This window comes from Benincasa hispida, chromosome 9 (genome assembly GCF_009727055.1).
Source record: "Benincasa hispida cultivar B227 chromosome 9, ASM972705v1, whole genome shotgun sequence".
Classification (NCBI taxonomy): Eukaryota; Viridiplantae; Streptophyta; class Magnoliopsida; order Cucurbitales; family Cucurbitaceae; genus Benincasa; species Benincasa hispida.
The window spans coordinates 8,107,079-8,128,485 of record NC_052357.1 but is presented as its reverse complement, the minus strand read 5'-3'; the positions used below and the strand labels follow the sequence as shown (position 1 = coordinate 8,128,485).

Below are 21,407 nucleotides of genomic sequence, written 5' to 3'. Positions count from 1 at the left end.
GATACGTGAAAGGGATACATGGGTCAATTTTTTTTTTCAAATTTAAACCCAACTACTTAAAAAACCCAATCCACAACCCATTTTATTTTAATGCATGTTTAGGAGTGATTTTAAAATCATCAAAAATCATTTTTTTAATTTTTAAAATCACTTGAAAACACACTTTTAATTACTCAAAATTAATTTGGTTTTCAAATTTATACTTTTAAATGTAATTTTTATATCATCAAAATTGGTTTTGAAGGATTAAACATGTTTCACGGTAATTCTGAAAATGATAAAAGTGATTTCGACCATTTTAAAATCACTTCCAAACATAAAAGTCCATTTAAATTGAACAATCCAAAACAAAATAATTTTAAAATGAAAAAAACATGAAAAAAAAAACCGAAACATAATTAGATCTTCATTCTTCCTTTCTTTCTCACTATTTAAATCATGATTCACACCCCCTTCATCCTCAACTTCATTCTTTAATCTTCTTCTACTTTTTTTCCTATATATATATATTTATAACGTGTTGAAAATTAACTTATCGTACTGGATCTTAGTTTTTAAAAAATTAACTTACCGTCATATTGTATCGTATTCGTATCGCCGTATCCGTATTTGTGTCTGGGCTAACTTCTTAGTATAGCAAAAAAAATATTCTCTTCTTCATTACCAAACCCTCTCGCTTTCTGAGAGCTTTCATAATGTGCAGATCAAAATGGCCGGAATCATCGTGGGTTTCGATTTCGACAAGACGTTCATCAATTCCGATAGCGATAATTGGGTGGTGGACAAACTCGACGCCACCGATCTGTTTAAAGAACTCGTCCCTACAATGCCATGGAACTCTCTGATGGTACTATTTCTTCTATTCGTTATCATTATAGTGTTTTTGCTATCGAAATAGAGATTTATACTGTGATTTTCAGGATTGTTGATGATGGAGCTCCATTCACAAGGAAAAACCATTGACGACATCGCCGAAGTCCTCAAACGCGTTCCGATTCATCCTGATGTTATTCCTTCCATTAGAGCCGGTCACGCCCTAGGGTAAAGAATCGCAAAATCTCTCTCTCTCTGTGTCTATTTATTTATTTTTTCTTTTCATGTTTCGGTCTCTCATTGAATTACAGCGGCTGAGATTTTGTGTTCTCTCTATGTTCTTTAGATGTGATTTAAGGATTGTGAGTGACGTGAATATGTTTTCCATCGAGACGATTTGGATCATCTCAGAATGTTTGAATGTAATAAAAAAGACAAAGATGGGGCACCCAAAGAGACTTTGTATTTTCTATATGTTTTACACTGATACAGAGGAGTATTTAATGAATAGTTTTTACAGAGAAACCCTTAGGGTTTTTGCCACACAAAATAATAAAGAATAAAGAATGATTATACTAACAACCAATAGCCAAGTGTCAGGCTTACATAGGACCTTGAATAACCTAATTTTGGATTGGCTAAATAGCCTTTTCTTCCTTTTGATATTCTTCAAATCCTAGTTGGATTGATGACTTGGTGGAGCCTTGCTTAGGTGTCTAAATGCTATTATCTGATTGGTCCTTGCATTCTTCCATTCTAACATCCCCTCAAACTCGTGATAAGTTCTACAACACAGAGTTTGCTTCGAAGTAGTTGAAAGTGAGACTGTGTCAATGGTTTCGTTAAGTAGCCAGCAATCTGATCAGATGAAGGGATGTACCTGACTTCAAGATGGCCACTGACAACTTGATCTCGTACAAAATGGACATCAAGCTCAATGTGCTTCACTCGAGCATGAAACACCGAGTTTGAGGCTAAGGCTCCAGCACTGATGTTGTCACACCATAGTATCGGTTTATAGGTCGGTTGGATTTGTAGTTCACTTAGCAGTTGTTTAAGCCAAATGATTTCTTCTGTGGTGTGAGCAAGTGCTCAATATTCGGACTCTATGTTAGATCTAGCAACTGCTGTTTGCTTTTTAGAAGACCAAGAGATTAGGTTGTTGCCAACATACACACAATAAGTTGCAATAGACTTTCTGTCATCAACATTGAAGGCCCAATCAGCATCCGAATAAGCTGTGAGTTTTAGGTCAGTGCTTGGTTGGAAAAGAAGTCCATAATGTCTGGTGGCACTGACATACCGGAGTACATGTTTGGTTGCCTGCCAATGTACATCAGTAGGTGCTTTCAAGAATTGACTCAAGTGGTTAACAATGTAGATTATGTCCGGTCTAGTGTTTGTCAAGTATTGGAGCGCGCCAATGGTGCTTCTAAACAGATAGGGATCAGTCAGCAGCTGTCCATCGGTTAGAGATAGGTGTTTACCTACTGTGCAGGGGGAAGATACCGACTTTAGATCAATGAGACCAAGTTTGTGGAGTAAGTCTTCCAGACTTGAGATAGTGCACTTGGATGCCCAAAAAGTATGTTAAACGACCAAGATCCTTCAGTGTAAATTTGCTGTCAAAGAGTTGGATGAGTTGAGATATAACTTAAGTATTATTACCTGTTATTATCAGACCATCTACATATATCAGCAGAAAAATGACAGCTTCCCAAGTGTGAAAGGTGTACAAGAAGTTATCTGCCTTTGAAGCTTTGAACCCCCAATTGACTAAGGCATTTCCAAGTGTGTTGCTCCATGTCGGAGGAGCTTGTTTCAAGCCATAAATCGCTTTATTTAACCTGCACACATAGTCCGGATGGTCAGTACTAACATATCCAGTAGGCTGTTTTATGTATACTTCCTCTTGTAGGCTGCCATTTAAGAAGGCGTTATTGAAGTCAAGTTGGCAAATCTCCCATTCTCTTGAGACAGCTATGCTGAGTACTACTCTAATTGTGGATGCTTTTACAACTGGACTAAACATCTAAAAAAAGTCTATCCCTTGATGTTGGTGAAAACCCTTGGCAATAGAGCCATCAGGACCTTTTTTTCAATTGGAAGATCCACTTATTACCTAAGATATTGTATGAATCAGATGGTGGTACAAGTTGCCAAGTATTTCTTTGAACTAGTGCTTGGTACTCATTATCCATAGCGGCTCTCCATTGAGGTGTACTAAGTGCTTCTTTGACTCTCGTCGATTCTGTAATGGTCCAGTCAGTTTTGGTTGTGAGTAGTAGTTTGGGCTTAAAGATTCCAGCCTTTACTCTAGTGACCATTGGCTGTGTTGATTGAATTGGAGCTATGGGTTGTTGATGCTTAGTGATGGTAGTGGTTTGTTGTAGGGGTGGGGTTGGGGTGGAGTGATCTGTCTGAGAAGGGGCAGGGCTTGTATAGGATGGTGAATTGGTCGTGTAAGGTGGATCATTGTTGGGAAGGGAAGTAATAGGACTGTGAAGTTGTGGGATAGTTGATAGAGAAGGTATGTCTTGGTTTGAGGGATTAGTTGATGGTTCTGTTGGAATGGGCTGACTAGTAGAGTTAAGGGACAGAGTTGTGGTAGAAGTGATGTTGGATGTAGTTTGCAACAAATCGGATAAGGCTTGGACAAGTTGAGGAGGACTTTGGACGGGCAGTAATGGAGAGCTGGCTTTTGAAGGACCACTGATCACCTAAAAACCAGTAGAGAAGGGAAATTCAGTTTCATTAAACATAACATTTCGAGATATGTACACATTACCTGACTTAGCTAGGCACCGATGGCCTTTATAAAGTATGCTTAGGCCTAGATATACACACTTCTCAGAGTGATACTGAAATTTATGCTGCTAATATGGTCTGATGCAGGGAAAACATGCACAACCAAACGTTCTCAACTTTGTGATGTCAAGTACTCGGTTAAACAACAATTGTGTTGGAGACTGTCCTTGTAACATAGGGGTGGGTAAGCCATTGATTAGGATGTTGGCATTGAAAAACGCATCCCACCAATACTGATATGGCATGGAAGCTTGGGCTAGGAGAGTGAGTCCCATTTCAACTAAGTGTCTATGTTTTCTCTCCACTCTTCCATTCTGTGCTAAGGTGTAGGGACAGGAGTATCTACTTATAATGCCAAGAGAAGAGCACAACTGATGGATCTTTGTAAACTCAGTGCCATTATCCGATTGAAATACCTTGATTGTAGTATCAAACTAATTTCTGACTACTTGAATGAAATGGTTGAAGGCTGCCAGGGCATCTGAATTTTGTTTAAGTGGATCTGTCACAGAAATCGACTATAATCATCTAAAAATGAAACATAATAGCGAAAGCCTGCTGTAGATTGTATTGGAGCTGGTCTCATACATCAGAATAGATTAGTTCAAAGCTGTTTTTAGATCTAGAATCAGATTGAGGAAAAGGGAGAGAATGTGATTTACCCAACTGACATGATATATAACTGTTTTTCATTAACTTTGATCAACTGTTTACACTGATTTATTATGGTTTTCAAAATTCTGGGCGAGGGATGGCCTAATTTCTTATGCCACAGGTAGAGGACTTTGGAGCCATTATTTTTGTCCAATGATCTGGGATCTTTTGACCTTCTAAGCTTCAAAATGTCATATGGTTGAACTGTCGTCTCCTCAAGCTGATAAAGGCCATCCTTAAGTGTGCCTTTCACTAGAGTATTGCCTGTACGCTTGTCCTTTATCAAACAGCAAGTTCCATGAAATTCCACGAAGATATCATTGTCTTAAGTTAGTTTAGAGATGCTTACTAAGTTCTTTGCAATTGATGGTACATAAAAGACATCCTCTAAACTACGTACATATTGTCCTGATTTTAGACTTGAATATCTACAGCAGAGATGTATAACTGTTCACCATTACCAACGATAACTAGATTAGTACCTAAGTATTCAGATGGATTGACAATGTGTGTTGGATCAGTTGTGACATGGTTAGTAGCACCACTATCTGCATACCAGTTGACATCATTGGGGTTTTCAGGTGTAGCAATGAATGGATTAGTTGGGTATGAAGTCATGAAGGCTGAAGGAGTGTTGTTGGATGGTTGCTGATGTCTAGCTCCTCTACCTTGACTAGCATTAGGCACATATTCCCAATTGAACCGTTGGTAACAGACATCACCAGAGTGACCATACTTGTCGGAGATAGTCCTCAGCTCGTGAGTGGACACCAAACAAAGCATGAATGGCATCCCACAGCGCCTTAGCATTTTCAAATCCCATAATTTGGACAGCGACCTCTGGTGCCATTGAGTTGTAGAGCCACCCTAATAATAACTGATCCGTTGTAATCCATGCCTCATAAAGGGGACTCAGCATTTGCTCACCTGTGGAGCTAGACGAACTTTCCGAAGGGTCAGAGACAGTGGTAGCTACCTCATGAACTGATACACCTTCTATCGGGAAGGAAACAAACATGGGAGAGCAGACTTTTGTACCTAATAGGTGGCCTTCTAGTTGGTACCCTCGGAGAATTAGCAATGTCAGTGTCTTCCAAAGCATAAGGTTCCCCCATTCGAGTTTAGTACTTGTGATTTGGTTGAGAAGCTGATTCAAGGGCGACGTGCTAAACTTTGTAGCCTCAGTCCCTGTGGTGTTCATCCCTGAGTGAGCGGAGTTGGCCATTAAAGAGGCTCTGATACCAAGTTTGAATGTAATAAAGAAGACAGAGATGAGGCAGCCAAAGAGACTTTGTATTTTCTATATGTTTTACATGGATACAAATGAGTATTTAATGGAGAGTTTTTACAGAGAAACCCTTAGGGTTTTTGCCACACAAAATAATAAAGAATAAAGAATGATTATACTAACAACCAATAGCCAAGTATCAGCCTTACATAGGACCTTGAATAACCGAATTTTTGATTGGCTAAATAGCCTTTTCTTCCTTTTGATATTCTTCAAATCCTAGTTGGATTGATAACTTGGTGGAGCCTTGCTTAGGTATCTGAATGCTATTATCTGATTGGTTCTTGCATTCTTCTATTCTAACATGGAATGAGAGAATGCTTATCCAAAATGAACATGAATCCAGGTTCGGTCGACGAAGAAGGAAGGGTGAGGATTTTTCCTATCCACGATTTCCATAAATCTTCTCACGGATGCAATCTCTGCCCTCCCAAAATGTGCAAGGTATTGTATCTCTGTGTTTGCAATGTTCACACCTGGATGGATGGATTTCTTATATGCAAAGAGATTTTCATTTCATTTGCAAAATTCGGGCATAGTTATGGAGAGGATTCAAGAGTTGTTAATGTGGGAAGGGAAGAAGAAAAAGAGGTGGGACGGGGGAGGATCTTGTTGAGCTTAATCAACACCATTTTCACGGCAAAAAAAATGCTCAATTCTTGTCTCCTTAAAATATGGACGTTCCTGTGTACGACACTACGAGGCCCTGCCTAGGCCCACACACAAACCAGGAAAGGCGGCCAATTGAATTCAATATATAAACACACACCCGATTTCTCAAACCAATCAACAATATAAATCAAGGTGTCGTTTAGCTTACGGTCAAAGATGACTATGTAATTTAGAAAATATTTGTTAAGTAAATATATGGCTCATGTTAGTATAATGGATCCATGACAATTTCTGGTATGACTAGAATATTATACTCTTTTTATTTTTATTAATATAAGTGCATACTACTTTATTTTTAAAAGCATTTTTGGGTTATACTATCTTGTGTTGGCTCCTGAGTTGGTGAAGAAATGACTAAGGAAAGCTCTGTTTCTTTATGTAAGGTTATCTCTGTTTTCTTTCTTATTCGATAAGCACTGTTTCCTCGATATGTAAATACTCGTTACTCGATGAGTTTTTGCTCGTTGCTCGATGAATTTTTTCTTCTTTCCTTGATGAGAACTCGACGAGTATTAATCTTTACTCGATCCTACCCGATGAGTATTAATCTTTACTCGAAGCAACTCGATACTCTGAAAACACTGTAATTTGATTACAAGATCGTGTTTTCGTTGATTTGTAGAGAAACAGATAAAGATTGGAAAAAAGATAAAGAGAAGAAGAAGGAAAATGCAGAGTTACATAGTTCGGCTAATAAGCCTATGTCCACAAGGAATATTTTCATTCTTTCTCACTTGAAGATTGCTTACAATAGTTGTTGTTTACAGAAAAATAGAAAGTACGATGATTCTCTCTCTCTCTTTTTTCTTGTTCTAATCAGTGATATTTATAACACATACCATCTGACCGTTACAAGATAAAGTTTGTTATGTAAACTAAACTAGCTGAAATGGTATTTGAGTCATTGTTTTTACAAGCATACTAACCTGACATTAATAGGGAGTGGAAGTTTTTTATTTAAATACTAACTCCATCATTTTTTTTTTTTTGTTCTGGTTTTTCTACATTCAACTTTGGTTTCTTTTGGTCTATATACTTATGATTATTTTTGAGAAATAAAAATATCAAAATGAATATTTTGAAAGTATAAAGGTCAAAATGTAGTAAAGTTAAAAATATGAGGACTAATATCAATATTTTAAAGGTAAGACCAAGATGAACTCAAGTTAAAACTAAAAATATTAAAGTAACATTTAAATCGAAAATTTTCTATACTCTCATACTAAAAACGTTTTCCAAATAGATATGAATCTTGTTTGATATTGTTCACATTTACAACCTTGCACCGTTTCACTATTAGAATGGCCACTTTATTATGAAAAAAATTTGAGCAAAAGAAGAAAATTCTTAAAATCTTAAAATTTCTCACTAATTTTCTAAAATTTAAGGAAAAAACATATGTCAATTTACGAATTTGTTCATATATAATTTAAAATTTGCAATTGATCGACCATGGTATAGTTAAATCATTAATGTGGTGGTTTGGAAGATCGTGTGGGATTTGAAGTGATGACTAGTTGGATTCTTCTATACTTTTCAAGCTTATTTCAGGTAACATAATTTTTCAAATGACCATCATCTTTTTAGTTGCTAATTTTATAAGTCAAGTTATGTGCATGTTGGTACATAGATTTAATTAATCATTTGAAAAAGGGTCACATTTTTTATTATACAGATTTAAACAATCCTAATATTTAACTTATAAGATGATTGAGATTTGAACCAAACATATTAAAAATAATGAATTTGGAAATGGAATGAGGATATTATTACGACTTTTTATGTAATTCATTTAGTAGTTCAATCTAATTTGTCATGTGACAAATTTCTTATCTTTTTTATTTTTAAATATTTTTAAAAACATTTCTACGAAATTAGACTACACCCATCACCCAAGTATTAATTAACCATTTTTATTTACTTTTTGATGGTAGACATGATTTTACAAAATCTTAATAGACAAAAATAGTAAAATGAGATTACAATATCACATGTATCATGTATGATAGTGTATATATTTATTTTGTAACAATAACAATATAGTTCAAAATTCATTATTTATTATTTCATTTACTGATCTTTTTTTGTTTTGCGCTACTTAAATTTTAGCTTTAAGTGTAACAAATAATTTTTTTGTGGTTAAAAGAAGGGGAGTATGAGATTGAGAACAATTTAGACTACAATTAGGTATTACTCTACTAGAAGGTGTATATATATATAAAGGACAATATGTGAAGAAGAGAATTGAACTTCTTCTGCACTCGAGGTCGACAAAATATAAACTTTGTATCCATTGGGTTGTGTTCATCTCAACTAGAAGTTAATCATTTGATTTTTTTTTTTTTTTTTTTTTTTTTTTTTTTTATTTACCTATGGAGTGGGGAAATCAAACTTATGATTTTGAAGTTATGAATACAAGTATTATATTAATTGAGTTATGCTTATTTTGAATATTGTTTTTGTAAACTAGTTTTTACGTAAGCACTTATTTTTATTATTTTTTTATAAACAAATGAAAATTTGAGAGGATGAGAAGTCATAGACAGTCAATAAATTTATATCTATTTATTTGTTAATAAAAGAGGAGGAATAAGGCTAAAGCAAATGTAGAGGTTTGATTCTCTTAATCTTATTATTTTTGAAAAAAAGGAGGACGAACGAGAATAATTGAAACAATGTGACTTCATAATTTAATATGTTTTTGGATATAAGAAAGAGAAATAAAACATTATGCTTTAACACCATACAATAAAGTTAAGAAAGAAAATGAGAAGTGTTGTTATTATTATTGTTTTCAATTTAACAATATGTGAGGTATGGTTATACTTAATCTTTTATCGAAGATATATGCTTTTGACAAGTTGTACTATGTTCATAATAGACCAATTATGCCTGAGAATAATTTTTTGGCGTGGTCCATCTACTTTATGTTTTTTTTTTTAAATTACCATCAATATTTATTTCATTTATTAGCTGTCTTACTAAATGTCTACGAATAACCGATAATTAGGAATAAGATGATGTTTGAGAATAATATCGTTAAAAATATTATAAACAACTATGCTTGTTTTTTTTAACCAATGTTATTAGATTTTAATATAGGATAATACTTGGGTGCATCATTTTTATACACCCCTTATCATCACTCATGTAAAAAGAAAATAGTTAAAGTATTTCATAAAAGAAATAAGAAAAATTTACCACATGACATATTATGATTAAACAATTAAGTGGGATCCATAAAAATAGGTGATATTTGAGATGCAACCAAGTATTTTTTTTTCTTCAATATATAATTGTGATACATTCGTTAATAAATTAATATTTTAAGAAAAATATATTTTAATGAAGAAAAGTATTTAGGTGTATCTTGAGCAAAACCTATTTTTGTGTATCCCACTAAATTGTTTATTTTTAATTTGTAATGTAGTAAATTCTTTTTTATCATTCTTTGAAATATTGTAAAAAAATTTATGAGTGAGTGTCGAGAGTCGGATGCATAAAGATAGATATATCTTGGTATGAACCTAAGTATTATCTTTTAATGAATGAATTAAAATTATTTTTTAAAAAACTGATGTATTTAAAATATGGTTTAACTAGTTATTATTGTTATTTTTTAGGATAAACAACCCAAAAGGCAAAAACCCAAACAAAGTTGACTATTATCTCAAGACATAAGTAGCTTAAACCACTTATAATGTGGAGAATGGTACACACCCGATCCTCTAAAATTTTACGCTCAACAAAGTTATCAATCAACACGTTCTGACTACAACAAACATGAGAGAAAGCAACAACTCTCAGGTCATCTCCCTGTTTCTTAGCTTCTGCAATAAAGAAAGGGACTTCGAAAATATTGACATCATCATTTAGCAAGTTGATGACCTCCATAAAGTCGAAATGAACCAAAATATTCCAAGTATGGAGAAAAGAAATACTCACAAGTGGATTAAATTAAAATATTTAAATTGAATGATCAATTGTATTACTATTGATAAAAAGAAAATCATACTATTAAGTGGATTAACATTTTTTGTTCACATTAATGCATTTATTACTTAACTAATATTTAACAAGAAAAAAAAGTTTTTCTTTGGTGAAATATACTTTATTCTATCTCCTTTAATATATCCTCCTTCGATTTGAGCTATGCAAGCTGTGTTGTCTTCGTATAATATTGTTGGAAGATTTTTGTTAGAAGACAAGTCATACATTTCACGAATGTTCTGAGTCATTGACCTTAGCCATACACATTCTCGACTAGTCTCATGAATTGCAAGAATTTCAGAATGATTTGAGGAAGTGGCCGTTATAGTCTGTTTCACCAATCGCCATGATGTTCCTTCAAATGTGAACAAATAACTTGTTTGAGATCTAGCTTTGTGTGGATCAGATAAAGATCCAAAATCTGCATAACTAACTAAATCAAAATTTGATTTATTTGAATAAAACAAATCCATATCGATTGTTCATCAGAGATAACGGAGTATCTACTTAATTCGTTCCAATTTCTTTTTGTAAGAAATGAACTATATCTAATAATAAATTTATTGAAAATGCAATATTTGGTCTTGTATTATTAGCAAGATACATAAGTACACCAATTGTACTAAGATATGATACTTCAAGACCAAGAAGTTCTTCATTATCTTCTCTAGGTCAAAATATATCTTTCTTTATATCCAATGAATGAACTTCTATTGGAATATTTAATGGATGTGCTTTGTCCATATAAAATCTTTCCAAAAAATTTTCTATATAAGTTGACTGATGAACAAATATTCCATATGCTAAATGCTCAATTTGCAAACCAAGGCAAAATTTTGTTTTTTTCGAGATCTTTCATCTTAAATTCTTTCTTAAGATATTCTATTGCCTTTGAAAACTCTTCAGGAGTTTCAATTATATTCAAGTCATCAACATGTACAGTTATAATAGCAAATTCTGATTATGATTTCTTTATAAAAACACACAGACATATTGGATTATTTTGATATCCTTCTTTCAATAAATATCCACTCAAGCGATTGTACCACATCCGTCTTGATTGTTTCAATCCATATAGTGATCTCTTTAACTTTATTGAATACCATTCCCGAAATTTGATGTATATATTTCAAATACCTTAAATCCTTCTGGGATTTTCATATAGATATCATTATCGAGAGATCCATCTACATCAGATGCATATCCAGACTTTCATACACAGTCAAGTCAATTAAATATCTTAGTGTAGTTACATCCACCACTGGATAATATGTATCCTCATAATCAATACCGGATTTTTGTGAAAAATCTTGTACAACTAGTCTTGCCTTGTATCTTGTGACCTCATTATTTTTATTTTTTTTTCTCATAAACACCCATTTGTATCCCACAGGTTTGACACCTTTTGGTGTTTGGACTACTGGTCCAAAAACCTACCATTTTGAAAGTGAGTCTAATTCTACCTCGATTGCTTCTTTCCACTAAAGCGAATATTTTCTATGTCAAAATTTTTCAATAGATTTTGTTTCAGGATCCTCATTTTCAGATATAATATCAAGAGCAACATTATACACAAAAATGTTGTCAATAATTACATTAGTTTGATTCCATCTTTTTCCTGTGATGACATAGTTTATTGAAATCTCAATATTATCATTAGGTATTTCACCTTCCTCACTAGTCATATCGAGGATTGCTTCATGATTATTTACAACCTCAACCTAGTCCTTCTCACTATTAATTATTTTTCATTTTCAAGGATTTTTATCTTTGGATCCCATTGGTCTATCATGCTTCTTGCGTGTTCTAGACTCGTTAGTGACAACTTGTTGTGTTGGGATATCAATTTTTTATGGAACATTTGCAGCTGGTATATGTGACTTAGTTACTTTCTTTGTATCTATAAATACATCTGGTAATTGATTTGCTATATTTTTCAAATGAATTATTTTCTGAACTTCAAGTTCACATTGATCTATACAGGGATCTAAGTGAGATAAATAACAATGCATTTCATGTAATTTCTTTTTCTAATTTCTTAATTCCTCCCCCTAATGTTGGAAAATTTATCTCATTAAAATGACAATCAGCAAATTGTTCAGTAAATACATCACCTGTTAGGGGTTCAAAATATTTAATAATTGATGGGGAATCATATCCAACATATATTCCTTACCTCCTTTGAGGACCATTGTAGTGCATTGTTGTAGAGTAATTGGAATATATACAGCACATTTAAAAATTTTCAGATGGGAAGTATTTGGCTCATGACCATAAGCTAATTGTAATGGCGAATACTTATGATAAGCTATTAACCTAATGCATATAAGTGACGTTGCATGCAAAATAGCATGTCCCCATACAGATGAAGGAAGCTTAGCTCTCACAAGTAATAGTCTTGCAATTAATTGCAAGCATTTTATAAATAGTTCTGCTAAACCATTTTTTATATAAACATGAGCCATAGGATGTTCAACACTTATCCCAATTGACATACAATATCAAAAGCTTGGAATGTAAATTCACTAGCATTATCAAGACGAATGGTCTTAATTATATAATTAAGAAATTGTGCTCTTAACTTAATTATTTGAGCAAGTAATCTTACAAATGCAAGATTTTGACTTGATAATAAGCATACGTGTGACCATCTACTGGATTCATATATTAATACCATAAAATATCTAAATAGTCCACTTAGTAGATAGGTCCACATATACCACCATGAGTTCGTTCTAAAAATGCAGGTGATTCAATCCCCACTTTAGCTAGTGATGGTCTAATTATTAATTTGCCTTGAGAGCAAGCATCACATGATAATACATTAGATTCAAGAATTTTCTTGTTTTTCAGTGAGTGTTCATTTGAATTCTCAATCTGAAGGAAATCAAACATGAAGATTTCCATGAGCAGAAGAATGATCGTTCCAAATTCCATTCGAAATTGAACATACACAATTACAGTCAAGAAACGAAAACTAATAGATCATGCACAATACGAAATTACAGCATGCTTACAAATGAGATCAAGGGATAAAGTATACATACCTTTGAAGACTCATTCTTCAAACTCCCTCGATCACGAACGCTCGTTCAGTCTCCAAGACAGTAATACACGAACGCTCAAACACAATGACCGCAACACAGCACGATCAACAGCAACCAACACACGAACAACGTGAACACACAACAAACGACCTCCAAAACCTCGAACTCAGTCGAACTGAGTGAGAATACCACCACAATGATTACCTTGGTATTCTCGATGTGAGAATCCAAAAGTGTGGGATCTGTATGTACTTGGTTAGAGAAAGAGACGGGAGGAACAACAATCACGTAGACGATTGAGCAAGTGGGAGATGAGAAGTATCTATAGTATAGAAGAATGCTCAATCGTGTAGAAGAAGGCAACCTATCGTATAGACAATGCTCTGCGATCGTTTAGCTACGACCAGCTGAGTGAACTATCGTATAGTAACACTCCACGATCATTTAGTCTCTCTATAAGCTATCGTTTAGTGAAACGATTTCACTTGATAGAAATCCGTGAGTTTCTTTCCGAATTAAGCACTCTTCTAATTTTAGGAAAACATTTTTTTTATCTCATGGTTACCATAAAATCACCAATAACCTCCCACTCAATTGGTTATTAGAGAAAAAGAGATAATTATCTAATAATTAATATTATTATAAATATATATGATAACCAACTTACCATACTATATTTATAACCTATAGTTTTAATATTTCATCTCATGAGATATATAAACCATAGTTCTTTTTCCATTTTATGGTACTTAATGCAAATTACATTTACATTAATCCTCCACTTGATGTATCTCATACATCACACCGATCATATCATATATAATCGAATTTCCTCTTGTCAATTTGAATATTTCAAATCAGCTCCAAGAACTGATTCTCAACTTGAATCTATTGATCTACCAAGGGGACCTTATGAACCTGTAGCATGAAGCTCCAACGGTACGTGAATAACTGAATAAACTCTTTAGTCATGGGATCCACCATCCATTAACTACCGGACACTCCACTAAAGATCGACAGCTGCACTCTCCTTATTACAGATATATTTTGTGTTCATATCAACCAATCAACGGTGCGATAACCCTTTACAGATCGTTCGTAAGTACACCTGGGCTAATTTACCATTATGCCCCTGTAGTTACATCTAACCCTTTAAGTACCACTGATCCCTCTAATGAACAAAACTCATAGTCCTACTATGATTGAGTCCTCTCTTCCAAAGAGAAGCTGTGGCCACTATGTAAGACTTGGAATCAACCCTTAAGGGAACAATCTATCTACTTACCTCTGCTTCGGAGAATGAGTGAATTCCATCTTGTGTAACTGAGTTCCCAGCTCCCAAATCAGACAAATCTCCAAAAAGGTAGGCTTGTTGAGTTGACAATTTGGCCACTCTCACTCATATAATCAAAATACCGCTCTCGAAAGCAGAAGTTTCCAAAACACTCAAGATTAAGGTCATGTCACCTATGGTCGTTTAGGTAAGATGTTAGTCTCAAGTATCAATGGTGATGCGTAGAAAATTGGCAGTCAATTTTACTCGACAACCCAAATCCCGTGGATGCGGTATGTGATGCATGTTCCTAAAATATGCGTTGATAGCCATGCGTCGATGGTCATACATTGGAATGAAAATTGCGTTAACGAATGTATGCAATGACCATGCATCCTCCCACAAGTTTTCTTGCATTCACGCCAAGTATAACATGAACAAAAATTTCTAGGGTAATCCGAGGTCGAACACAGGGACTTGTAACTATATGTTTGCGTGATGTGCATGCGGCGGTATAAATAAAAGAATGGAGGGTTTGTTGTTAAATTAATCCTACTCCAACTTCTATCTAACAGACATTGCAATGAGAATATTCATGAAAGGTAGAGATGCGACAAACCTTGACATGAAATAAATGTATGGGAAAGTAGATAAAATGCGGAGATGTTTTCATTGCAAAACTTAAGAGTGATCGCAAGGGCAACCCTAGTCAACGCAATCCATGCAATCATGTTACAACCATACACGATAAGTCATTTTCCAATGGAAATGTAGTGCTCCTAATTCTAGGACGCATTTGTTGAAAGCAAAGTGTCCATAGAGCTTATTCCTAAGTCTCTACTCTTGTCCTGTGCGATGATGCAAAATCATGAAAGCAAGGTGACCACATTCAATCGTATACTATCTCTAGGATGCATGCAATGCGTTAATAAAAAATAGTGCTCATTCCTAAGTGCCTATCTCTTGTATTATGTGTTCTAATCTGGCTCTCCCAAGCCTAGATTCTGAACTGACCTTCTAAAGCCTAGATTCTGTCCTTAGACTACCCTCCCGAGTGTCCCTAATGGACGAATGAAACGTATATAATACAAGACAATCGCATAAACTTCGTTGACCTACAATTGTTACTATCCCTAGTGAACAATGCATACCTTGCTTAATGCGTCCAACCACTTACCCTCTCGGGTAGTTGATTGTTGCTGACTTCACTCATAGACAAGCAATACGTTAGCCCATAGACAGGCGTTGCAGCAGCTTCATACTAAGCAAAAAAAGATTACTCACTTACTCGCACAACGCACACCTCTCGATGGGTTGCTACATGCTTCATATCCCTAATCCACATGACTAAGAATGCAATACCCAAGCAATCTCACTAAGTGTTGCAATGAAAGTAAAGATGCTAAACAAGAAGATAGAGATGGAGTCGAAGGAATAGAGAAATGAATTGAAAAACATATTGTATTAATTTGTTAATTCAAAATGTCATACAATACAATATAGAAAAATAAAGGAAAAAGAAGTGATCGGTGATGCATTGTTTTATTAGGTGGAAATATGGATGATATGCATTGATGGATTGCGTTGTGCACTCAAGTTTCCCCAGAGGAAACCAAGTGTAAATTTCTCTGAGTTTCCTGGTAAGTCTAGGGTCGAACACAAGGACATACGAAAATAGTTGCGTTGGAGATTTTTATGAAAACTTGCGATAACCAGTTGAATAAATAAGTGTTTGGTTGTTGTTGCGTTAATGAAAATAATAACGAATGCGGCAGAGTTCGAAAAGAGTTGGTAAATGGGAAATACGATGAATGTGCGGTGAACGGGTTGAGAATGGTTTCGGCTAACACTCCCTAGGATGCGTTCATGCCTTGCGATCATGCAACATGCATACAATAGTAAACCACTTCTCGGCATGAATGCCATGGCTTCTAAGGCTAGAACGCATGCGATAAATATGCGATAGGTCTATAGGATTTACACATAAACCTCTATTTCGATGACAACATGACGTTCACACAAATATGCGACCACATAATATCATTCCTATTCCTAGGATGCATGCGATGCAAGTTGACAAACAGAGCTTATCTCTAAGTCCCCATCTCTTATTTATGCAAGCTAATCTTGCTCTTTCGAGTCCAGATTCTAACCTAGCTCTCTCGAGACATTAGGTTCTTCCTTTAGATTCTCTCTCGAGTAACTCTAAAGGGGTATTTTGCACAACATAAAACAAGACAATTGCAAGCAATGAACTTCCTAGATCATGTTAGCTTAGTTCTTCTCAACCCATTCAACTAGTTTAGCTACTCATACGTATTAAGAGAGTGAGCAGATGTAGAAATAGAACTTCCATTAAATAGATATAAGATGAAGTACAGAATAACAATGTAAGTATATTAAAGAGCCTGGAATAATTTCTTGCTGCCAGGCATTACACTATTTCTACTCGTGCTCTGAAGATATTCTCGCTTTCGAGAGAGTCGGCCCGCTCTCTGCTTTTACGCCTCAAGGTTCTCTCTTGAGTTGCCTTGGACGATCTCCAGCGTCACCACTCTTTTCTTGCTCCGCCATAAAATGGAAAAGAAAACTATAAAGAGAGGCATGAACTTGTAATGGTGATGAGGTAATCGACTGCTTAACCCCTCATCTGAAGAATGCACTTGGTAGTTATAGGGCATCAAAGGTGAAAGGCGGCTTCTCTCTCCTCGTTGTACAGATGGGACAACCTTAATTCCTGACTGATGTGTCGAATAATTGTCACTGATAAAATTGGATCTACTTTGTGAACATTATCGGCTATCAACTTAATTTGGATCCGACTACCGTCAGCTTTCTGTCCCATCGATCTTAATTGTCCTTTCGTCTGGATGCGTCCACCATGTTGCAGTGATTTTTCTTAGGTGAATGTTTGCGAGCATGATCAACGCAAAGTCTTGCGATGAAGTTTCTCCACCAATGTATTCCTATGATCTAATTCTTTGCATTGCGTTAACGCATTATTCTGCACAAAAATATAAAGATCAACTGCTCTAATGCGTTGGAGGCATGCGACCGCAATATTATAGAATTTATGCTTAATGGATACAATTTAACATATTTCATCAATACAATCCAATATTGTTTAAGGATTTAGCACTATGATAACATGCATTTCTGCCCGTTATCACACCCCCAAATTTAAACAATGTTTGTCCTCAAGCACAAGCTGAAGATTCCTCTAGCAAGTTAGCCGCAAAGTTCTTTCCCTAGATTTCTCAAGGATACTTTGTTCAAATCCTATATGCCAGAATTTCCTTAAGTCTTATTCAAATTTCTTCCTAAAATACTTTTAAGACTTAGGCATTGCAAGCTTAACTTTCTAAAGGACTTTACTGAATTCCGGAACATTGCATGATTTATTTAAAAAAGAAAATTTTCCACTGGGAATCAAATGATTTATCCTTGCACAAAAAATTTTCTTCATTGCTATTTTTTTTCTGACCTTGCTTCGATCCGAGTGCCTTGCCTTCGTTTTGGCTTGCCCCCACGTGTGTCATGCGGACATCCAACTACGGGTAAGTGCCTTTCACAACTTAATTCTTATCAACATGGGTTTTCCATTACGTTGATAGTGGAGTTGTTATTCAATATTTTTTTATTTGTAGCAAGGTCGGAAACAAATACTCCACCCCTAAATTTAAAATACGGCAATGTCCACATTGCCAAAAGTTAAAATAAGTCATCCGATGGTCATAGAATGCGTTATAAAGAAAATTTGAAACGAAAGCTAGCAAACCCCTAACTTCGAGAAATATTTCATGAGGTGACTATCCTAAGAATTACGTTGACTCTAGTATATACGAAAGAGATAGAAGTATATTTTTCATCATTGAAATCATACTTGGCAAGAATACATGCGGTAAACTACTAAAGTTATCTACTTGTGATATGTTTGCGGTAGTCAATGAGGATGCGGTGATAAAACATTGGAAAGTAATATGCAATGTGATAGCATAAAATTTGAAGTAAGAATAAGGAAAAGTACACCCCCAAATTTAGCGTTGTCGCCCACAATGTATTGACGCGTCCATCTTGCGACGATCATTCTTCGTTGGGTTGCGGTGATGGAATAAGATAAGTGCTGCTTCACGTAACATTTCCGCAATCCAATGCCTCAATCGTTGTAAGGAAAACAAAGAGAGGGTCAAATTATTTTAAACAAAAAAAAAAAGTTTTTTTTTTATAGCAATAGAAGTGACAAATGAAAAGATAGTAAAGTAAGGATAATTCTGAGTAATGGAGAAAAGAGCTGAAGACTTGAGATTTTCCAAAACTTTACGTCCTTGATAAATTGTGATCATCTGATAACGCAGGGACCACCTACTTCCTTCTTCATTCAAGGTTTCTTAATTCTATGGAGTCGACTAGGTGATGTCAGTCTTCTCCATGGTATGCCTTTACTCGGTACCCATTGACCTTGAATATGTTGGTTCCGTCGTTATTTGATAATTCCATCGCGCCATGCAAAAGTACTTGTCGAATTATGAATGGTTTGAACCAAATAGACTTTAGCTTTCCCAGGAAGAGTCACAGACGTGAATTGAAAAGCAAGACTTTCTGCCCGACTTGTGGTTGACAAAGTGTGATCCTTCATTACTTATGATGGCATGGGGAGTGCCAAAACACATGAAAATATTTTTCTTCAGGAACTAGGAGACTCCTGCCGCATCACTTGCGGTGCATGCAATTTCCTCTACCCACTTGGAGACATAGTCAATGACTAATAAAATATAGTGCTTACCGTTTGAAGGAGGGAATGGTCCCATGAAATCAATCCTCCATACGTCAAATAGTTCCAGCTCCAAGGTAGTATTCATTGGCATTGCGTTCTTCCATGAAATGTTGTCGGTGCTTTGACACCGATCACATTTCATTGTGTAGTCAGAAGCATCCTTAAATAATGAAGGCCAGAAGAATCCACTTTGTAAAACTTTGGCTGCAGTATGTTGTCCTCCAAAGTGCCCTCCATATGGCGAATCATGGCACTGTGATAATATGGGTTGTTGAGCAGCATCTGGGATGCATAATCGAATGACTTGGTCTGCACCTCTTCTATACAGATTCGACTCTTCCCAATAATAGTGTCTGCATTCATTCTTGAGGTTCTTCTATTGATGGTAGGTGTAATCTTCAGGAAATTGTGCACAAACCAAATAATTAATTATGTCTGCATACCAAGGCAGTTCTTCCATGTGAAACAGCTGCTCGTCCGAGAACACGACACTCACTTCAGATTCATTACAGTCAACCTAAGGATTTTCTAATCTGGACAAGTGATCCGCAACTTGATTCTCTGTCCCCTTCCGATCAATTATCTCGATATCAAATTTTTTAAGGAGGAGAACCCATCTGATTAACCTCGGCTTTGCATCCTTCTTTGTCATCAAATATTTGATTGTTGAGTGAGCAGTGTGAATGAGTACCTTGGTTCCCAATAGATATGCTCGAAATTTTTCCAACGTAAAAATCACAACCAGGAGCTCTTTTTCAGTGGTGGTATAATTAAGTTGAGCAGGGTTCAGAGTTTTACTCACATATGCGATGGGGTGCAAAATAGTCTTCTTCTTTTGTACTAATGCACCTCCCATTGCATACCTGCTTGCGTCGCACATGAGTTCGAATGGGAGTGTCCAATCTGGCGCAATCAAGACGGGTGCGGTAATCAGCGCATCTTTTAAAATTTTGAATACATTGAGGCAATTGTTGTCAAATTCAAACTTCTTGTCTGCCTCTAACAATGCACTCAGGGGTCTTGCTAATTTAGAAAAGTCCTTGATGAATCGTCTATAAAATCCGGCATGCCCCAAGAAGCTTCGCACAACCTTCACGTTGGTTAGAGGTGGAAGTTTTTCAATTGTGTCAATCTTTGCTTTGTCCAACTCCAACCCTTCTCGAGAGACCTTGTGTCCCAATACTATTCCCTCCTTCACCATGAAGTGACATTTTTCCCAATTGAGCACCAGGTTCGTCTCTTCACATCTTTTTCGTATTTTCTCCAAGTTGGCAGGCAGACTTCATAAGNCTTGATTCTCTGTCCCCTTCCGATCAATTATCTCGATATCAAATTTTTTAAGGAGGAGAACCCATCTGATTAACCTCGGCTTTGCATCCTTCTTTGTCATCAAATATTTGATTGTTGAGTGAGCAGTGTGAATGAGTACCTTGGTTCCCAATAGATATGCTCGAAATTTTTCCAACGTAAAAATCACAACCAGGAGCTCTTTTTCAGTGGTGGTATAATTAAGTTGAGCAGGGTTCAGAGTTTTACTCACATATGCGATGGGGTGCAAAATAGTCTTCTTCTTTTGTACTAATGCACCTCCCATTGCATACCTGCTTGCGTCGCACATGAGTTCGAATGGGAGTGTCCAATCTGGCGCAATCAAGACGGGTGCGGTAATCAGCGCATCTTTTAAAATTTTGAATACATTGAGGCAATTGTTGTCAAATTCAAACTTCTTGTCTGCCTCTAACAATGCACTCAGGGGTCTTGCTAATTTAGAAAAGTCCTTGATGAATCGTCTATAAAATCCGGCATGCCCCAAGAAGCTTCGCACAACCTTCACGTTGGTTAGAGGTGGAAGTTTTTCAATTGTGTCAATCTTTGCTTTGTCCAACTCCAACCCTTCTCGAGAGACCTTGTGTCCCAATACTATTCCCTCCTTCACCATGAAGTGACATTTTTCCCAATTGAGCACCAGGTTCGTCTCTTCACATCTTTTTCGTATTTTCTCCAAGTTGGCAGGCAGACTTCATAAGTGTTCCCATAAATGGAGAAATCAACCATAAATATTTCTATTGAGTCCTCGAGATAATCTGA

The 21,407-nt window shown here is 35.6% G+C and overlaps 1 pseudogene; it reads left to right on the top strand.

The window, feature by feature from the left end:
- The first annotated feature begins 709 nt into the window (after positions 1–709).
- LOC120084504 lies at positions 710–6,869 on the top strand (annotated as a pseudogene).
- Positions 6,870–21,407: the final 14,538 nt, after the last annotated feature.